This window comes from Triplophysa rosa, linkage group LG9 (assembly GCF_024868665.1).
Source record: "Triplophysa rosa linkage group LG9, Trosa_1v2, whole genome shotgun sequence".
NCBI lineage: Eukaryota > Metazoa > Chordata > Actinopteri > Cypriniformes > Nemacheilidae > Triplophysa > Triplophysa rosa.
The window spans coordinates 16,606,612-16,630,365 of record NC_079898.1 but is presented as its reverse complement, the minus strand read 5'-3'; the positions used below and the strand labels follow the sequence as shown (position 1 = coordinate 16,630,365).

Sequence of the window (23,754 nt, the reverse complement as noted above, 5' to 3'; positions counted from 1 at the left end):
AAATAATAATAATATTATAATTATTACAGTTAATATTATACTATGTTATTAATATTACATTTATCATATAAAACAGCATAAGAGAGATTTAAGTTTTCTTTCGAAATTTTTGCTGTCACAGCATATGACACACGTGCGGTTTATTTGTCAACTACCCATAAATAAAGGATTAGTAAAATTGTCTTGCTTCGATTAAAACACACACAATGTCCTTTGGAAACTCAAAATCCTGCTGGTTTAACCATTTGACTTGAACCATTTTCAACTGATACAGATCCAAAGTTCATCTTCGCCACCTCAACAGGAAGATCTCAGCTTGAGAGGGGCCGAGGTGTTGATTGTTAGCATGGGCAGTGGGTCTCGAGTGGGTCAGGTACGGCGCTCGAGAAGGGACACTCAGCGACACTAATTAATGACATGACTTGCATGCCAACAACACCGGTCCCCCTCTGCAGTCTGCCTCCTCAAACACAGCTTAAAAACTGAGACCAATTACTCCCGGAATCAATTAAAGCTATTCACAAGCCTCTCACAGCAGCGCTAACATCAGCTTGAGATTGTTTCAGCCGAGCTCTTGTCCCCGGTACACCAATCACGGCTGCATTGTGTCAACGATGGCTCTTTACGCCATAAAACATTCATCGGGAACGTAAGAGCCCTTCATAAAAGGTATTTTTTTAGTGCGCACACAAAATGTTCCAACACAGAAAGCTCTACCAGTAAACTCACTGATGTTTCAAAACAAGGTCAACAGATAAATAAGACACAATGTTCTGTACCTGCTTATGTAAAAGGTTGTGCTAAGAATATCTGAGCTATGCGAGACTGATGGAATGCAATTGTGAAATTGTTGTTGTTTTTTTTTTTAGATAAAATTATTTTTCTTCATCTCTCTCTCTCTCACACACACAGTGTAGAAGAAAAAGGGCCGGGATAAGCATATTTGATGATACAAGCAGAGTCCTTCTCAAATCCCTGACTTTTAAATCTATGCAGGATCAAGCTGGATTGACCTGCACTGTACCAACTAAGGTCCAGACTCACAGAATAAAAAAAAAACAGTGCCGGTTCATGCTGCTTACATAAGCACACAATATTATATAATTCAAACTTTTATAATTGATTCATTTTAATCCTATATTCATCATTAAATAGATCTCAAGAGTGTTAAAGAACAAAGCACAAATGTTCACAAATCTTACGTGAAGAAAAATGTATGCCAAGAACCAGAAGTGTGTGTAAGAAATCACTTGACTGTAGAATAAACCTCATGACATACTGTTTACATGACACTACATCTAAAATGAAATATCTTGACTGAAATGTTTGAGAACTCAAAATAAAGGGAAGAAATGAAATGTGTCACGGTTCCACCGTCTTGTTTATGAAATTCTAGTCGTGTGGTGGGATCGGGGCAGAGTCCTTGGGTTTTATGTGGGAAGGCCATGAGATGTTTATGTTTTTACCTCTCATGTGTTTTTCCAGTGTCTCGTCTCTGTTCCCACCATCTCGTTTCCTCGTTATCCTTCCCTAAGTGTTTGATTACCCACACCTGCCCCGTGTCGTTATCCCTCTTTTGTCTTCCCTTTATATACCCTCTTGTTTCTTTGTCTTGTGCTCGTGGATTGTACTGTGTATTGTGTATGTGTTCATGCCGTCGCCCGTGTTCCTGTGTCCTGTGTTGTGTGAGAACTGTGAGTCTTGTTTTTGCTTTAGTTTTATCCTGCCTTGTTTTAGTTTAAGACGTTGTGTCGAGTTCCTTGAGTTTAGTTATTTGTCTTGTTTTCATTTTGCCCCCTCGTGGGAAGTCTTTTGTTTTATATATATATTTCTGAGTTCCGTTTTCCCCATTGAGGGTGTTTTGTTTCTGTTTCTGTTAATTAAATATATCTGTTAACCCCTTCACTGCCGTTGCCTGCGCTTGGGTTCTCTTCCACCACGCTCTGATCGTGACAAATGTGTCAAATTGATGATAGATTCATTTTTCATTTTAAATTTTTGAATGACTATTTTAATGATTTGTTTATTTATTGGTCCTACTTACTTTTAAATTAAATATCGTCACTGTCCTTCTGAAACCTCGGATGTCCAAATTCACTGTTTTTCAGGGAATATAAAAACACTGTACTTTTTAAATGATTAAATACTGTGTTTTGTCAAAGTTGACAAGCACTTTTTATTGGTTAGATATTTGCAAAATCCAGTGACAAACATAAAGGGTGACTAATAATAATGATTTATGACAAAAAATTAAAATCACTACATAGGGAGATACAAGGTTTCAGAATGACAGCAGCGATATTAATTTATAATCAAAAATGGTCATACATCATCTGCAATTTCAGACACATTTCTTCACCAAAATCATCACAATGCATCATGGGATTTGCTTCTCCGTGGAGTATATAAGCAATGCTTCCTTAGAAATTTTTAGCTTTCCTAAAATGCTGTCTATATAGGCAGATCACCAAGTTTTTTTTCTAATCTATCCAACCTATCACATGTTATGAATGAAGCATAGTAATATTGACAAGTGTAAAACTTAATCCACTATTATGACTTCATCTGATCTGTTTGGTTGGGTCACCCACAGTTTCTTAAAGTGGAAGCGTGGTGAGACCTGCGCTGTTCAGATGGCAGAATGCCTCTAATCCCTCTATAGATGACAGCTGAGTATGAGAGAAGCATACAGCATATCATCCACAGGAAATGTCTAATGCATTAGTACAACCACTTAGGACAATGTGACACTTTTAGATGTACTATAATGTAATGCGAAAGAAAAACTTTTTTTCCCCTCTGTTCTGTTCATTCTCTGTTCGTATGTGCAGGATGTCTGGGGACAGCGTGTGTCCATCAAATAAACTCTGCAAATCCTGTCCTAATCTGAACAATAATATTCAATATATTTTCCATTATTAAAATATGGCAGACCTTATGCCATAAGGTTTACGCAATGTGCAAAAAAGCTTTAGAAATGGCCACGTATAACTGAGTTTGGGATTATGAGACCGGAGGGAGAGAGTTTTAAACGTCTCTGTGCCTTGTCCAAAAGATGTGCGAGTTGTGCGCTTTTAGAAATCTGAGGAAAATGCTGTCTAGTTTTATAGGAATATACTGTAAATGCACAGCTTCAAGTGCTCTATACAGCACATTTTAAACCGGGTCTGAAAACACTAAATGCAAAAAAAGGTGGCATAAATATAGTGGCCGAGAAATGGTGAGAAAAGGGGATCAAAGATAATAACATTTTTGCTCTATACATTTTTACAGATTCCTGATTTGAGTAATATTGTATAGAGCTGTACTCTATGTACTGTACAAATATGTAAAGGTGCCTAACAGCTTAACAGAAAAAACGGATGTAAAAAGTAAGTGCAGTAAAATGACAGCAACAATATTAAAGGTGAACTATGTAATATGCAGAGACATACAGTATACAAGCTTTAAGTGTATTGATCTCCCTGAAGAGTGTAAACACAGACTCAGTGGCGCTTTTAATATGTCTCTGTTTGTTCAAATGTCGCGATGAAGGCGTTCTAATATATCTGAAGGAAGATATCCATTAACATTCCCATTCATCTCCATGGCAGTAGCTCAGCAGGTGTACGTGACCTGGATGCTGCAATCTTTGCCACATAGCAGTAAACGCTAAGTGACTGAACACTGGAAACTAAGGAAAATTACATTCTGATTTGCTGATGTCATTAGTGATGTCATTAGTGACCTTGCCAGGTAGTGCATGAGGTGTGATGTCAATTATAATACATTATGTCATAATACATAAAATAAAAAACATATTTGTGCAAAATATTTTTGTATGTATGGCAGGCTACGTCTAAAAACTAAGCTCAAAATTCCAACCACAAAACCTTGATTTCCTAATCATGACAACACTGGCAAACAATTGGATGAGCCTGAAGCAAGCCTGTTAGTTTTTGTCTGATCATTGGTGCCATGTCAGCTGAAAAACGGTTTGAAAATGTCATTATTTTTGCAATTCCGAGCACGGAACTTACACATCTCACCTTTAAGGGCAAAAGTATTAAGGAAGTAAAAATTGTTACGCAGGAAATTTGCACGTCTCAACATTTTCCATCAATGCAAGATGAAGAAAATGACAAGTGTAGCAAAGGGAAGAGAGCACTCAAGCCTTTCCTCACCCTAACTGACACACAATAAAAATACAGAGAATGAAGGAAAAAGAGAGCGAGTGAGAGAGACAGAGAAAGAGAGCAAGACCTCCATTCCAGCTCCAGCTGGCCAGAGTTCTCCAATGACATCTGGATGTGGCCCAATCTAATTATGTTTAGATTGGAGCAGATTGTGCCAGGTCGTGGTTGTCCTGAACATCAGCGAGGTGTCTGGACTGCTTATATCTTGAAACTTGATTAGATGCGATTAAAGAGTAATAAGGAAAAGAAATGATAAAACCAAAGCTGGAAAAATCATTTCAAAACATTATCGATTGAATGTGAATTGCTGAGCTAAAATTAGGTCACAGAGGATTGTGTACTGTGAGCATTTATTAGACCTCAGTCAAGTGAATGCAGCTACAGGCCAAGGTGAAAGTGACAGTAAGCATTCATTTAGAGATGTTCTCCAGGATCCTTGATGGAATTGTTATAACCTTGTCCTGGTCAATGGGCTGGGATGGTTCACAGCCTTGAGGTTCACTAAAGCAATCATTCAGTGTCAAGCAAATACTGTGTTATTCAATAGGACAGATGTTAACATGGTTAATTTTGTGATATTTCCGTGTGTGTTTATGCGCTAACATCTGATTTTGACATTCAAACTTCTTTAATAAAGGCAGATTTAGTGTGTAATATTTCTCAATCTTAAAATAGTTTTAAATAGTAGTAATTGTTGTCTGTTTTAACCACAACAGGAGCAGCACTCCTAATTTTATTGTAAAGGCTTTTGATACAATTTAAATTTTATTTTTTTGCAGTTCTGTCGGAGGACTCTTTTGGCACAGAAATGAAACACGTCTCCTTTAGGTCCAGTGTGTAATTTGTTTGAGGATTTTCTGACTGAAATGCAATATAACATAACTATGTCTTCAGAGGTGTATAAAGACCTTATACATTATGAAGCGGTATGTTTTTATTATCTTAGAATGAGCTATTCCTATCTACATACACTGCGGGTTCCCTTGCATGGAATTCACCATGTTCTTTCTACAGTAGCCCTAAATGGACAAACTGCTCTACAGAGCGCGTTTCGTAAAAACGTTATCTCCTTCGGCAAAGAAGCAAAAAAATCTCCACACTGCTCCTTTAAAGTAACTTTGAGTAGCCATTGCCCCAATCTTTGCTATTTCGCTCACCTGAACATCATCAATGCACCACACCTGATGTTTACTCGCATCGATAGAGCAGTTTCTGTGCTAATGTCGGGAGATCAATCCATCAGTCACATCAGAGCGGAATCTGACACGTGTGTCTCTGTCTCCCCACTCAAAATAAAACATTTCTGTCGTACAGTATGCTGCGAACTCTACGGGAGAGTGCCGTACTCCCCAGAGATGCCATATTTCTGGAAACGTGGCTATTATGCACGAATCATAAATCATACGGTGGAGGGATCAGGTCAGAGAGACAGGACTGTTGTGTTTAAGACCCAAGTAGGCCAGTGGGATTTAAGAAAGGGCACATGGTAATCCTGGCATTTAATCAGGATGCCGCCGAACGTGACTAGACAGATAAACCAACTCAGACTCGCACTACCAGGCAAAACCACAGAGATGGTTTATAATCATCTCATTATACAATCTGTTTGATCTGGAATGGAAACGACTAAAGCAAAGTGCTTTCGTTTGGATAAGTGCATTGTCTTCAGATCTGGCGTGGCCTAACCGGTCTTAAAGAAGCCCAGATCTGACATGCCATAGTTAGGGCTGGACTGGGACGTTAATTTGGCCCTGGCATTTTTGACCAGCCTCAGCCCTCCACCATTTTTGTCGACGGGGTGGGGGGGTGGTGGGGTTTGCAAGTGGTAGGTTGTGGTGCTGTCATTGCCTTTCCTGCATACATGTCCGATTCGCAATTGCATTCGCGTTACGTGCATACGCGCCCGATTCACGCTTCTAATCCGGCTGTCTCTCTGGCCCATGCGTCCGTTTCGGCCCAAAAAGTACATCGGGCCACCGGGAAAATGCCCGGTAAGCCCGATGGCCAATCCAGCCCTTGCCATAGTACATGTTCTTGTGTTATGTAAGAAAGAGGCAGTGTGTAGAAGTACACAGAATTAACTGAAATGATCAAAGATGAAATCTGTGGTGGTGTTTGTCAGGTAAGACTGCAGCACAAGCACATACACACCCAACATAAACAGCTTCACAATAAGAACCATGTGTTTCATTCCTTATTTCCTTCTTTCCATACTCCCCTCGCTCACATCTATGTTGTGGGAACATTTAACAACACATGCTTGCACCTTTAGCCCTCCCCAACCCACATGCTGGCAAAGAATGGGGTCTATTCTAGCACAAAACATCATATTATGATCATAAAGAGCAATTCTATGTCGATGAGGATGTTTCAGTCCCATGACCCCCGCTAAGGACCGCGACAAGTTAACACTTCCTCTGGGGGACGCACAAAGAGCCCCAGATCTGACTCCGTGTGTAACAAAGCAGCGAATTCCTGCTCCGAGTATGTTAACAGATCACGGCTCTGCTCGGCGGGGCAGAGACACCGAAAGCTGGGCAGACGGTGGGAGGCCGTTCCCTGCCATGCTACGTCCATTCCGACCGCACCATCTTGTGATGTTTGGCTGGTCACATGACCGGGCCTGCGTTTAATTACAGACACATTTATAGAGGTGGAATGCTCGTAAAGAAAAACGTTTGTGCCAGGAAGGTCTACGGAAAAACAAATAAATGGATCAGAAAACTACGTCGGTGCGTCTCTGTGTATTCGCCCGAGACATTGTTAAAGGCGCAAGAGAGACAATGATCAATGTAATGTGACATGAGTAAACACCTGAGTGTTGCGTTCATCTCACAATGTCAGTAAGCAAATAAAAAAACATTCAGAACGCAAGCTTTTCTCTCCTTTCCTGACATGTGTTCCCAGTGACTAACCAGAGGTGTTTTATTAACTTTTAAAGCTGTTTGTACCTCTGGGAGTCACGAAAGGAAGAAAACAAACAGAGAGGGAAGGGCAAGAGCGAGCGAGTAACCGAGAAAGAGGCTCTTTGAATTTAACATTTAACATCTTTAAAAAGAATAAGTAGGACTCAAAAAAAGATTTTTTTGACACTTAGTTACAGCAACATATTTTATATATGTAGAAAAGTTTAAACATATATATTATTAAATGTTATCTTATAGCGTTATCTTGGTAACGCATTTCATTTGTGACAATATTAAAGAGAGCGATCACCCAAAAATGAAAATTGTGAACACAAATGAAAAAAAAATCCTTCACAAAGGAAGATATTTGGCGAATGTCAGTAACCAAACAGATCTCATCCCCCATTGACTCCCATAGTTTTTTCCCTACTATGGCAATAAATGGGGGATGAGATGTTCTTCCAAATTGGTTTCTGACTTTCTTCCAAATATCTTCCTTTGTGTTCAGCAGAACAAAGACATTTATACAGGTTTGAAACAATCTGAGTAAATGGTGACAGAATTTTTGGGTGAACTATTCCTTTAAATTTGTTATCGATACTAAATGTTTAAAAGCCATATAAACATAATCACAAAGTTTAATGCAAGCAATGGTACAAAAAGTGCTTGGAATCAGAATCAGAAAGATCTTTATTGCCAAGTGTGCTTGGACACACAAGGAATTTGTCTTAGTGACAGAAGCTTCCAGTGCACACACAGGTTAAAAAAAGTGACAAGGCACAGGTAACAAAATGAGAGAGTCGATATGTGAGAATGTGAGAGACGATACACATTTGACAAAAAGGACAATATTAGACAAAAGGACAATAGACAGTATATTGTATGTACAGATGTGCTGTATACAAATTATACTGTGTTATATACAAGTTATGCAGAGGAATGTGGATAGCTAAATATTATATCAATAACATACTGTATGTATTATAATAAATATGAGTATATAGTTGTGTATTGTTTTTATTGCACAGTAGAACATTTAACTGTTCATGAGGTAGATGGCCTGAGGGAAGAAACTTTTCCTATGTCTGGCACACACACACGCATGCACGCACGCACACTTCACAGACACATTTATGTGCAACACCACAACATGGCCACACTGCCCACAATACACAGCATGACAGTAGCCTACATTTGTTTATATTTATTAGTCACAACACTAGAAGTTGTTGCCACAATGCATTTTTTCAATCGGGAGCAATGCCAACAGCAGTGATGTAATGATATTAAAGGTAATTTACACACACGCACACACACGTTGGGTTTCCATGTTTTATGGGGACATTCCATAGATGCAATGGTTTTTATACTGTACAAACTGTATATCATATTCCCTACCCCTAACCCACCCCCTAAACCTAACAATCACACACAACTGTCTGCTCTTTTAGATTTTCAAAAAAGTTAATTCTGTATGATTTATAAGCTTGTTTCCTCATGGGGACCAAAAAATGTCCCCACAAGGACAAGGATTTTGGATAATGCCATCTTTGTGGGGACATTTTGTCCCCATACCGTAGGGTTTACCCTTCCCACACATACACACACACACACGCACACACACAGAACCCTACGTAACAGGCGAACATCAAACACAGATGAAAGGTGAAGATGACTCTTAAGCTCCAAACAGAAGGTCTGTAACAGCGCATTAGAGGCAGCAGACCCAATCCTGTCCTCCCTTCTTCTCCGCAGCACTAAAGCTGTAAAGCAACACGCTCCGCTGGGACTCACGAACAGCCATAGTGCCTATCCATCTACATTCTCTGCTGTTTAAATATAGCACATTTCATCATTAGTCTCTCACTATCTCTCTCTCTCGCTCTCTCTCTCTCTCTTCATGTCAATGCAGACTGATCTCGCATCTCTTCAGACGTAACAGACATCAGAAAATGATTCCTCGTGAAACAAAAGTGAAAGTCAAAATACAAGACCTCTTTCCTTGAGAAAGAAAACTCATTTGACAGTTTTTCAAAAGCAACAACGTTCAGCAATGTCCTTGTAATCACAAAAAAAAGTTAAAAAAAAACATGATATTATCAATAAGGATGTCCCGAGCCGATCGCAAAGATCGGGGGCCGATCAAGGCATTTTTAACCTGATTGGGATCGGCTATATTTTGCCCGATCATTTCCGATCACCTCTGCCGTCACGCACGTTTCGTAAACAAATGTGCAGGAAATGTGCACCGCAACAGCTGCTTGTAATGTCTGCAGCACGAGCATTCCGCAAGGCGTTAGCAACGGAGCATCGTTCAATAATAACAATATAATGCCAAACCCTGCAAAAAGTAGACGAGTTCACTCAGCTCTGTGACACTGTGATAGAGAACACACAGGTTAGCGTCTGATTTCTTACTTCATTCATCGCTCTACCAGAGCTTTACAAAAAACTTATGACACAGATGATAAGCATATTCGCGGCTGTCCGCTTACACGACAGAGATGCTGTTTTCCCTTTATTTCAAAGTGAAAGTTCATATGCGAGTACCACAGAGTGAACTTGCAGCATTGTGTTGAGTGCTTTAGTTTTGAGGCAGTATCCAATGAAGCTCTGTTATTCTGTCTCATGAGGACAAACTCATGTCCAGCTGCAATAAAAGCATTTAAACAACTTCGTTGATAAAGAGGGACATTTTTTAAGTTGAATCTAATCCTGCTATTTGAATAAGTAGAAAATACTAATTCTGTCATTATGTTTGCTAAAATATATTAGGCTATCATTTATTGTATGCTGAACTGTTATAATAGTAATATTTTAATAACCTTAATATACCTGGAGTGTGCACCTAGCACTAGGAAAATACAAGTATTGGATCGGGACTCAGAACGGCAGATACTTAAAACAAAATGACTCGGATCGGCGGCACAAAAAGTGCGATAGGGACATCCCTAATTGTCAAATAATATCTAATAACATACATTGTGATTAAATTGATAATTTACCATGTCTGTTGTGTCAAAGGAGTAATTCACCTTCAATATGAAAATTCTGTCATCAGTTACTCACCCTCTTGTCATTTAAAACCTGTATGACTTATTTTCTTCCACAGAACACAAAAGAAGATATTTTGAAAAATGTTGTTAACAGCCCCCCATTCACTTTATGTCCATACAAAAGAAGTGAATGGGGGGCTGTGCTGTTCTGTTACCAACATTTTTCAAAATATCTTCTATTGTGTTCTGCAGAGGAAAGAAAGTCATACAGGTTTGAAAAGAGGGCATGTAAATGCTGACAGAATTTACATTTTGAAGTCTTAACTAACTCCTTTAAGGCAATTTGTGACTTACAGTAGCATAGTAAACTATTAAAAAGTAATTTAAAGTTAAAAATATATATTTGGACGACACTTAGCAGAAAATATGTGAATATTTAAATCAAGGACAGAGGCAGATTTCTGTAACAATGCTATTTATCATCTTACTCACAAAAACAGATGCCTTAAACTGCATCAAAACCAAACACATCTGCAATATTTCAATAAAAAATATACAATTATTACAATAATATTAAATTAAAATAATTATAAAAATACAAAAGATTTGTTAAACGTCTCATCTCTAAATAATTAATATAAAGTATGTATAAGAATTTTTCGATTTACTGAGAAACATGCTTTGTTTTAAAAATGTATATTGTCAAACCGCGATAAGAAAAAAGTAAACATATTTAATCACGCGCACATACAGTATTAATATACTGACAACGCTAAAAATGGATAGATGCAGAATCCACTGTAAATAACTGAACCATCTCTCATACCAATTTTACTCTTATAATATTATAGCACTAAAGCCCATTAAATGGAATTGATGATTAACACCCTGACGTTTGTTTTGGAGAGTTGTTAGAGGTGAAAGCACAGCTGTGGTTCCATCGAGATGGAAATCAGAGGCCCTTGTGGGACACAGACACGGCTGGGTTCTGAAGGGAGCAGAGACGAGAGACTCACAAACATGCATACACACGCGAACTCGCACACACAAATATATGCTAATGGCTCTATGACATAAAGCACTACTAGTGTAAGAGCAGAAAAAGTCTATGTCCTTAGAGGACTTCCTACATTATTCAGACAATGTTAATAATTAAGCAGTGAGCCCACTGCCAGTGATGTATCTACATTCAAACTCACAGCTACGATTCTACTGCCAGTTCAGTCGGAGAATCTTGTGCTGAGCCAGAGAGATTATGACACTTCACTGTCACCTCTCTGGAAAACACCTCTCCACAGAAGCATCTCTCTCTTAGTCCCACCAGAACCGAGCCCATACGACTTCTCTCTCTTTCAATGCTGCATTTGCAATTGTCAAGTTTTATTATGTGCGACTGCGAGGGACTTCTACTGTAGATGGACTCAGATGGGCTACTAGATTTAGCCACATGATTCAGCTACAAGTAATAGGAAAACACATTATTTGTTCCCTCACTCTTACTGTTGACAAAAACATTTTAAGATCTGTTTGGATGTTCACCAGTGAGAAAGTGTTGCAAAGTTTAGATCAAATGTTTTCATATGGACTTCCTCTAACCGTGTTCTTTTTAACATTCTGCGTGCTAATATATTAGACACAAACTGCGGCAACACAAACATACGCACGCCACTAATAATACCACTAACTCATCTTTTCTCTTCGACTGGATTAAGAGGTTTGGGTTTCTGTGCATTTTGAGTGATATCATTGTTTTTCCCAGCTGATGTTTGAGCGTGTTACATAATCACAGAAGCTCAAGCATCCCTACACCACAGATGATGACATCACACTCTGAGCCAGGTCAGTCCATCCATCACAAGCTGGATAGAGAGGGATCTGCACATTGCACAAGCGTTTAACAGCTTATGATTCCCAGAAGGTCAGCTAAAAATAAATGCATCAAACAAGGCGGAAGAGTGAAGCTGGGGCAAAGATGGCTGAAATCATTAGAGCGGGTCTCTCCTCCAACACGCACACCTGTGTTTTATTACATCACTGTACACACACGCGTGTTTGTGAGGAAATCTACTGCTGCTCAAATGCAGACGTTGTTTCGGCATAAATGAGCATCATCAGGAGGCATCATGTTCTGAAAAACAACATTTCTTGATGTTAAAATATATTCCTTTCACTTAATAATCCCTCTAGTAAGTAATCCATTTGTAGGCTGATGGTCCTGAAAGGTGTGAACACTGCAGTTGTTTCACACACACGTTTCTACTGTTTGCTTATCAACTGTTTTAAAACAAAACAATAAGAGGCTGGAAAACATGCTCAACCGTACAAAATGCATTTTGTTCTCTTACACATGCTACAATGTTTGTTATACAAACACACAAGCTCCAGGGGTGGAGCTTGCTTTTCTGGGCTTGGTTTAGAAACAAACTCCAGAAACTGGATACAACAGAGGAAATCAATGGAAAATGATCCAAAATTGCTTGTTATACTGTATATTTATTTATTTAAAGGTATTATTTTATATAAGCCAAATCTTTGTCAATCCATTGAAACCCCATTAGGCAACAACACCGAAGCTCTTGGTAATTATATTGAGGTTCTGCTGCTCCTCAACTCCATCTTCAACTCATATACATTTTGTTTTTGTTAATAAGCATAAGAGATACAGGGAGGAGTGTTGGAAAAGCCACAGCTTTTGATGTGCGAGCAGAGTATATATTCCTAATTTGAAAACCCTGCAAAACAGAAGTTTGAGAGGGCAGAAAGTTCCGTAGGTTTAGTTTCCCTAGGCATTTCTCTGTGACCTTGAGGTGAATTCAATTTATCAAAATACTCCTCTCCCTTGAGATACTGTCCTTGGCTATTCATTTGGGTCTCCCTAGGAGAGGCAGCTCAGATATGTCTGTAGTCACTTAAAATTGATTTTCATTATTACTGGAAAACTGCATTAATGAGATGCGGTGCACAAAGACGTCTATGTTAACTTTGATTTATTGCTCCAGTTACACAGCAAATCATGCTGTGAAATACCAATTAGATGCTCGAGCTGTGATGAGAAAGTCCCCGCAGATGTCACAAGGTTCACCAACTGCGGTGGCTCCGGTGTTTCTACCTACTGAAGTTCCCAGATTACACAGCATTCAGCTACAATCAATAAAAAACAACTGTGGCTGTTATCTGTCATAATTCCTCAACACTTCAAAATGATACACTGTTAAGGTTTATGTACATGATAAAACGTAACTGAGATTATAGTTGTGTTTGATGTAAGTGAAACTTTGTTTCTAGTCTTTCGCTCGAAATTTCCAAGAATTAATAAAAGACATAAATTAGACAAATGTTGCTATACAGTAAGGGTATAGAACATAATGTCATCACACATTTCACACAGACATTACCATGAATATAAAATATACGGCCGCAGAAAAAATTAAGAGACCATTTCAACATTTTTTTCATTTACAATTTATAAGAATGTGTTTAGGTAAAATGTTTTATTTTGTTTTATTCTGTGAACTACTAACAACATTTCTCCCAAATTTCAAATAAAAATATTGTTTCTATTTGCATTTATTTGCAGAAAATGAAAACTGGAAAAACAGGTCAAAATAGACAGAAAAGATGCTCTGTATTTTTTCAGACCTCAAATACTGCAAAGAAAACAAGTTCATATTTAAGCAATACAACGGTAATATTTGTACATGTCTTTAGGAAAAGTTCAAAAGTATTTTTTATGTGATAACCTTTATTTTTATCACAGGTTACATGTATCTTGTCATGTCACTCCAAAATTGGGAATGGTCTCTTATTTTTTTCCGTAACTGTATATTATATAAATATATTATAAAATGAACTTGTTTCTCCTTTATGTGTATGGAGGACCGGAAGAGTCATGTGTAAAGTAATAACGCATTTCATAGTTTAATAAGTAATTCTACAATAAAAATAGGCATTAATACATTTGTTTACAACTTCATTTATTTATCCAAATATAAATAGGCAAATTGATAAAGTCATTCATTATTTAACGTTTTAATGGGCAATAAAAAGCATGATTATAAAATTAATTAATAAATGAAATATTAATCCATCAATAAATACTTCAAATTAAAAAGGGATTTAAAAAAAACAGCATAAAACACTCAATAAGTACATCGTTTTAAAGTGCATTAATTAATTCCTAAATAAATAGTGGAATTTCAAAATGTATTTGAAAATGCGATTTAAAAAGAGGAATAAATAATTGGATTTACAAATTAAACTACTGTACTTTAATCAGTCATTTAAAAGGCGATTTCTTTTACCATTTGCATTTCCATTTCCACGCTGCCTTTCCTTTTCCGATTTGCTATTCCTTTTAGCCTCTCCATTTAGCATTTCCCTGACACTTTGGGTCCTTGCATTGGTAAAACGAGGTTAAGCAATGCAAATTAGCTATGGCGAGAGAGATGTAACAAGCTCTCTGATTGGCTAGTTCCTTGTACGTCATGTTCAGAGGTATGTTAGATGAGCAATGGAGAAGAGGATAGACCTGTTAATTCTTAAATTAAATCTGTAAGTTAGCTGAACTTGTTTTACTGAGTTTCCTTTACTCAAGTTTTCAGGTAATTTTTGCAAATACAGAAGTTAACTATACAAAGTTGTTGTAAGTTTCATCAACTTAAAAATTATGAATGAATTTACTTGAAATTTCTGAGGTAATCAGTTTCCACAGGTTTTCTAAGTAAACTCAACTTATTACTTTCTACAGTAAAACATGTTGATAATGATAACATGGCATGGCAATTTAACACCTGAACTATTCATCCAAACGGACCAGCAAACAAAATCTACAATCTATTTTTACATCTTAAAAAATTCAGCTCTCATATGGCTTGTTTTCCTCAGGAAGTAACCTTCTTTCGGAAGTGGTTATGATAACTTTAAATATTTGAGAGATAAGATTACAATTACATCAAGCTTAAGCCTGAACTCATTTTGTTATCAAAGATGATGCAAACAAGTGTGGATGTCATCTGCCTCTAGATGAAGAGTACTGCTGCTTCTTATATTCACAAGAAAAAAGTTGTAACTGTGGGAATATGTATACATTATGTGCTATTATCATCATGTCATTCTGATGTATAACCGCTGACATAAACCTGTAAAGCTGTGCAACATTATTTCTGTGCTCAGTAAAAGTAAAGCAGACATACAAATGAGTATACAACCCCTCACACAGACAAATACACCCTCAGAGAGCACAAGAAGCTGATACGCAGGGACACATCGCATGTAGCACGGTTCGGCGTCACTGTGTTTAGTAATTTGACATTTAGCCCCCCACACGCCTCCCCAGCTACCCCCCCCCTCAACACAGCAGAAAGATCATGACTCTCGCACCAGCACACCAACAATATAAAATATAATGTATAAAAAACAAGCCAATAAAAGGTATGAAAGACCTACTCATAGAGAGATCCAAATGTTTCACATTCATTTCTGCATAACAAAGCCTCAGATTTGTGCTCCGATATGTGGTGTTTAGGGTTATGTATTTCCATTAACCAAGAGAATTTTACTTTGAGCAAATGTGTGAACAATGCATTTTGTCACGCTGTCATGTTCAAAGGCGAACAAATGCATTCACACATCAAAGTGTTCGGATAGAGAGAGATAATACGGCTGAGAGCCTGAGCAGCTCACGAGTCAAACTTGCCAAAGTATATCAGACGCTTCCAAGTTAAACAGGTAACTCAGATTGAGCTCACATCACACAGCTAAAGAAAAATATGAAATAACATCAGAATCAAAAAGCTAATCCGTATTACATTTGTTGTTCATTTACATTTATGCATTTGGCAGACGCTTTTATCCAAAGCAACTTACATTGCATTGTATTATACATTTGTTTCTGACTATGTGCAATCCCCTGGGATCGAACCCATGACCTTGGCGTTGCTAGTGCCATGCTCTAACCACTGAGCCACAGGAAAGTTTTACCCCATTCACTCCATTAACTTTTCATTAACCCAATTATCATTCATCATATTGCACATGGCGTATATGCAGCACACATTTTAGAATTTGTTGCATGCTTTAGCATTAACAAATGACAACCAAAATGCTTTTAGCAATAATGGATTGGCCTCACCATCTCAGCTACCAGTTAATTACACCAAAACCGCTTTGCATTATTGCTTTGAAATGTGTGCATGGCTTGGGTTGCCAGGTTTTGCTCACAGGCGTCTAACTGTCCACTGATTCATGGGAACTAAACATACTGCATGATGTCTTAATGACAATTCACTGAAAAAACAGAAAGGTTTACGTGAGGTAGTATTGGGGGATAGGAAATATAATTAGCACGATTTAAAAACAATAGAAGTCAATGGAAAGTTTCCATTATGGAAAAACAAACACGGGTGTGTATGGATAGGATGTGATGTTTCAAGCCTGCTGGAAGGACAGACGAACCGCTGATCAGACCTCAACACACACACACAAAATCTTCCTCATCTCTGATTTTATCATATCCATTTTCCTTACCAAATATGCATAACCACTCCAGCACACATCTCTCTCTCTCTCTCTCTCTCTCTCTCTCTCTCTCTCACACACGCACGCACGCACACACAATCTTGCACATTCTGACCTTCTCTTCTACATGTAACAGAGCACCTCGGGTCTGTCCATCCTCCTGAATCCACTACCAATGTCCTCAGTCTGTCACACTCTCCGCGGGCCATTCTTAATTCAGAGTTACATCACAGTCACAACACCACATTCAAACACAAACTACACACTCAATTTACACGCATGCTTTATGAACCCTCACATTGGTAATATGATGCAGAGCGCTGGAAGAAGGGCAGGGATATTCCATACAGCACAGTGGAACAACAAACATACAGAAGACATTTTTATTATTATTAGAGCTGGCTTGCTAATTACTTACATCAATTACGTGGTTTTAAATTTTTTTTAATTTTTAAACCTCAAAACTTTTAACCAGATCTTGCTGTCCACCTACACAAATAATATCCCATCTGAGATTAATGCCTGTGCCTCAGCATTTCCCAGAAATGTCTTCTCAAAGGGACCAGAGTCACAGGAAAAACCTAGTTAGGACAATAAATATCTGTTTGAGCATGTCTGAGAGATTCAGGCTGAGGCACCAGGGAACATCTCCTTAGAAGGACTATCTCCAGCCTCTGTTTATTCCGACGGATGCACTTTTACTTTGAATTACTTGTTTGTCGGATGGTTGCTTAGAGTCATGGAGAAACAGCGCTGTTAGAATAAAACATGGCAAGAAAAGTAACGTACGATCTGTGTGCTTGTCATACTGCAAGCATGGGGCTCTCTAAGGTTCTTTTATTCTGTTTGAGAAGAGTTTGAGGCCGATCCAAATGGCAAAGTAGATACTTCATCTGTGTTAACGGAGATGTTCTTATGTTCTACCTTGTCAAAAAATTTTCGTAAGAATGAATCTTTCAATAAATCAAATTTATTTGAACATGTAGGCAGAGGTGGGTAGTAACGCGCTACATTTACTTCGTTACATTTACTTGAGTAACATTTTGGAGAATATGTACTTTTTAAGTAAAATTAAAAGTGTGTACTTTTACTCTTACTTGAGTAAATTTCTAATAGAAAATCTGTACTTTTACTTCGTTACATAACTTACATTGCGTGACGTTCCTTCGTTCCTTCATTTTAAAATATGCTTTTTAAAACGCGTTGTTTATTTCAAGGTTGTCGTCTCTTTTTACGGGCATTCCCGAGTGATCGATTCTTTTGAGTCGATTCTTTTGAAAGCATTAATTGAACAATGGGCAAAACCATTTGAATGGGCTAATGAATCAGTTCAAATGATTTGTTCAGTTCGCAGCACGATCTGAATCATCTGAAGCAGGATTACTCACTCCTCGTAGCGCGAAATTTAAGAACACGCAGAACACAAAGAGCGTTGGATGAAGTGGATATTAATCTATATCTATACAATCAAAACTGCAAATGTGTCATATTGTTTGCAATGATAAATGCCCGCCATTTGCGCGCACCCGCGCAACCTGTTCGTCAGACACCGCAACATGCGCGTTACCTGTCAGACACAGAGACGTGGGCTTGCAGAAATATACATTTTAAGAACAGAAGGAAGAAAACTTGGCGTGTGGTTCACTGTTTACTGTTTGTTTACAAGTAAGAGCGTTTCACAACACACACGTGACACAACACGAGAAAACATGAGCTTTGTTCAAAAGTGTGTATTTCATTTAAGAGAGCACTGCAGATGTTCTAGATCATCTTAGGAGTTTAGTTCATGCTTTAGTTTGACATGGTCTATTATTCTAAATAAGTTGTGTAAACTACATTGACATCACGACTAGATGAAATTTACAGAAATGCTTGTCTCTTCTGTGTTTGTCTATTCTTTAGTCTCTCTATATATTGCAAAGATATCTGCTTATGATAATTAAAAATATTGATTAAAATGTACTATTTCTATTAATTTAATGTAGTAGGCCTATATAATCAGATACAAAGTAACTAAGTAACTAGCTACTTGAGTAGTTTTTTCATTGCATACTTTTTTACTTTTACTCAAGTAATGTTTAAAATAGTGACTTTTACTTTTACTTGAGTAACAATTTCTCTAGTTACTTGTACTTTTACTTGAGTAAAGATTTTGGCTACTCTACCCACCTCTGCATGTAGGTCGCAAACATGCACAGAAATTTTCGTGGAAAGCAATTTGCCTAGCACAATTTGCCATTTTGAAGGCCACGTCGGAAGTTTGACATGCTTTTACTTGGAAAGTTTTTAAAATTGTCGGCTATATTTGAAAAATGTCTGCTATAATAGCACTCTTCTCCATCATTTACTGCTGCCACGATCAGTAGAAAATGTACACAAACAACTCTTTAAAAAAAAAAGGTTCGATTATCACCTGCCTGTCACAAGTGTAATCTACTGCAATGAAATGGAACAGCAACACCCGACAGGGAAGAAGATCCATTTACCAAAATATATTCTAAAGATCACTGTACATATACTCCTGAAGTTCCGCACAAGTGAGATGGGAAAACACGCATAACTAAGACAGAGAAGGAACGAGAGAAACAATGACAGAAAGTGTAAGAAAAAACAGTTTATAACTGCAATACTGGCGTTTTGCTAAACCACACAGTAAGCACAATTTCTGTGTTTTCCCTACACTGATTGCACAAATACATCTCAAATAGCCATAGAAAGAGATGTGAAACTGAGCAGTTGAGAATTTGAGAGAGGTGTAAACAATGGCCATTTGAGAGCGCAAACTCGTTCTTCAGAATGAACTAAATCAGGAGTTTCTGTGAGAACAAACTGACTGTTTCCATGTGTCAACAAAGAACACTGTGGGATATATGCAGAACCAGAAGAGGTCTGACATGTTTTGCTTCATTAGAGGATCATGAATATGACTGACACAAGCGGAAAAAAATCTTTATCCCACCACAAAACATTACTGCTATTGAGGAACACAAAGAAGGAACACAAAGGAACACAAAGACATGGGAACTAATTCAAATGTGCAACAAATTTCATTTATACAGCAATGTTTATAAAGGGAAATACTAGGCTTACTTTAAATGTGATATTAAAACGGCCAGTAGATTGCAGCAATCAGAGTCAGTGAATCATTCTACCAATTCGTTCATAACGACTGATTTATTCAAGAACGAAGATGAGCAAGGGTGCTTCTCAATATGCCTCCTCGTTTCCTCCCTCCTCCGTCTTCCATCCTATGACCCGGAAACCGATCGAGCTCAGCCATCTTTAAGGACATCTCAATTCTCTAATTCCACCGAGAGGAGGCTTTCTGAGGAGTCATGAGCGAGGATACACAGGTGTTTCCTTTGCAGATGTGTTTTATCGACTAAACCTGACGCGCGTACAAATTCTCCTCCCCCTGCATCACATCTTTAGATCATATTCAAACACGCATAAATGTGATAATTAAGCATTATATTATTGTAAATGTAGACCTATTTCAGACAGTTTAGCTAATATTCATTAAGTTAATTTATTAATATAGTTAATATTTATGTATAACATATATTTGACATACCTCATATAAATTTATGACCACTTTTAAGCATGTTTTTAACTTATTTTATTGTAGTGGGGATTATGACATCTGCCTGAAGTATGTATTTAAATTTTTTATATTTTCAATGTGCAATGTGACACTGAAGAGATCGAGGATATGCCATTTCACTTCTTTTAATTCCTTACATCCTGAAGGGGTGGAGCTTAGACGCGAGGAAAGGAAATTAGGATGCACAAATAAGAATCGAGAAGCACACCAAGTGTCTTGATGAACGACTCACTAAATCATTATCTCGTCCGAGTTGTTCAAAACATGGATTCATTTAGGAAAGAAATACAGCAAAAAGGCATATGCAAGTGTTCAAATGAACGTGAATGCACATATGCAACATTTCTTCCGATACTAGGATAATAAAGTAAAAAAATCGGAATGCAACCCTAGTTGGGCAGGGCAGCAATTCATCTTAATGCTTACATTTATAATAATTTTTGTTAATGTTGTAGCCAATTAGATCAACATTTTCTAAATGACTGAAATATAGTGAAATATATTACAAAAAATATTTGCAATGCACCTCTGGTGGCGCCCCCTGTGTAGGCAACCACAAAGACCTACCAAAAAATGAAGTGAGAGCAGGATTTATTTCAACATCTGCCAGGGCGTCCATGTGTGGTCAGATTTCTACTGAGAGTACACACACACATACACGGAAGCCCAATGCCAGCATAGCTCTCAAAGGTCAGGTCACATGACTCATCTGCTCGCCAAACATCCCACTGTGTAGATAGGAATACAAAAACAGGAGCGCACCTCAGTCAGAGGAGATGAGCATGCTGCAGGACAATGAATGAAGATGATGCCAGAGCAGGTGGTCTGTCACAGCAGACGACATTGACTGGCAATATTTCTTTGCCAAATGCAAACACCTTTTAATACATGCTGAAATCAGGATAACAAATGAGCATGAAAGGGCATGAATATTTGCTATTGGAGATGAGAGCTTGAATATTGGGCTAATGTGAAGTGGTTTAGATATAAAAAAACTAAAGTCAGCTCTGAAAACACTGAAAACTGAACACACACACAAAACACTTCTAATAAATTGTGAAATATAAATAACATTAAAATCTGTAAGAAGGTCAAATCTATCTTAAATACAAAAATCTCAATTTTAATATTGCATTTTGATTTATTGCATTTGCTATTAGTCATAGTTCATCCAAAATTTAAAAAATACTTACCCTCTTGTCATTTCAAACCTGTATGACTTTTTTTCTACTGTGGAACACAAAAGAAGATATTTTGAAGAATGTTGGAAAGACGGTAGCACCCATTCACTTCTATTGTATGGACACAAAACCAATGCAAGTCAATGGGTACAAGTCATTATTCAAAATATCTTCTTTTGTGTTCTGCAGGAGAAAGAAAGCCATTCAGGTTTGAAATGACAAAAGCGTAAGTAAATGATGACAGAATGTTCATTTGTGGGTGAACTATCATTCATCTGTGGTGAAATATCATATATGTTTGGTTGCATAACAACAATAACTGTACAAATGTACCTAAGCTTTGTCAATATTTAACAAAAACAAATGAGACGCATTGTGTTTAAACATGGTTTAAAAATTGCCTTTTAAATGCCAACAAATCCCCTTAATAATAAGTTCATATTCTGACACCAGTTCAGAGATCATAATCCATCAACATGACTCTCAGTCAGTCACAATTATCACTTGAGCAACAATAAATGCTGTGTGACAGACAATGGGAGTTGATGGATGAAGATATAATGAACAGCTCATTAGCTTTAGTAATCAGGCTAATGACGGCTTGTCTGATTGTTGTTGCATTTGTGAATATTCAGGAAGTGCTGAGGAGGATTCTGTACACATAAGTGCTGAATCCGTAAGAGAATACATAAAAAATTAAACAACTACACAAGAAAGAACGCTGAGAGTAGAACAGCACATTCGTTATGCACAAAGGGGAATGAGGAGAAAAATACATGGTCAGTACAGCAGAAGTTGTGCACAAGTAACGGCAATTAAAATGATTACAGAATTTCAAAGACTTTCACTCCAGTGGTATAAGGTCTGTATTAGAGGAATAGCAGAGTAAGGAAACCCTCAACCTGTGCCAAGGCGCCAGGCAGGGGTTGGAGACGGATGGGGGGGATCTGAACACGAGCACAGTTCACTTTTTAACAGTGAGATCAAGGAAATGTTTGGCAAGGAACGCAGCCTCCTAAAACTCCAGGACCCCACTTGGAAACATTCACCAAAATCATAGAAAGCAGGCAGCAAAAGAAAGCAAAAGCAGGCAGGACACGCTGTGTTACGGACGCAATGCTGTTCCCTTTACACCTCATAACAGCAGAGCCGAGCCGTTTCATGCTGAGGTCACGGTACAAATATGACGGATCTCATGGAAAATATCTTCTTATTTTTAATTTTTGGACAGATTTAAAATGAAACTTCGTTATGATTTAATATAATGATGTTTATTTGCATTCATTGCACTTTACTTTTTTCAATTCACCACGAATAAGAATATCTCGCCAGCATACATACAATAAAAAAGCCTTTACAGCATGTTAAATGAAAACAACTTTGCAACTTGTATAATAAAGTATGCCTTTACTGTACATAAAGATGGGCTCTTGAATAACCAAGAACTTCAATACACAGAAAATATTACTAATGCAACTTTTGAAAATATCTGTGACCCTGGAACACAAAACCAGACATAAGGGAACATTTTTGACATTTTGAATGTGATATTTTTGAAAGGTGAATAACTAAGCTTTTCATCGATGTACTGTATGGTTTGTTAGGATAGGACAATATTTGGCTGAGACACAACTATTTGAAACTCTGGAATCTGAGGGTGCAAAAAATTTCAAGTAGGCCCTACATGTCATGTACAGTAGCTAAAACCACCAAAACACACACCTAAGATAAGTATAAATATGCAAGAAATTGCAACAAACAGACAGAGCAGTGGAGTGAAGTCAGATACAAATAGTATACTAAACAGTATTGCTATAGTAGATCCCCATCCACGGCAAACGCATTGCAGGGGATGAGAGGAAAGAGGAGAGCTTTGAAAGGAGGAGATAGTCAATCAATGGGCCCACACGGTATCGATGACCCCTTTTTGTTCAGCCTCGCCTCTCTCTCAGACTTGCTCTAACTGGCCGCATTATCCAAGAGTATGGAGCATAATGCAGCCCGGTGCATCGAATTACACAGCAGATATACACCAACCATGCATAATAACAAGCGTGCAAATAAACAATGAATAACAATGAGGAAATATAATGAGGAACAGATTGGAAACGTCACACTATTTACAGTGATTCTGACAAAAATGAATAGTGCAACGAGCGTGTTGTGCGTGAATGTGTTTACTGTGAGATCTTTTATGGGGAGGCATCAACCAAATTGATGATCAGCAATAACGGTTGTAATGTTAAATTATGGCTTTGCTTAAAATAGTTTTTTCAATAGAACTCAGTTATACAGGTTAATGTCTTAGGGGACGTGACCGTGTCTAATTCCCCATGGTCTTCACCTTGCAAACACTTTTAACCTTTAACCTGTGGT

The 23,754-nt window shown here is 37.8% G+C and overlaps 1 protein-coding gene across 1 annotated transcript in view; it reads right to left on the bottom strand.

Moving 5' to 3' along the window:
- The window catches only part of slc24a3 (solute carrier family 24 member 3), a 72,026-nt gene that overhangs the window by 20,732 nt on the left and 27,540 nt on the right, over positions 1 to 23,754 (bottom strand). The window lies entirely within an intron of this gene.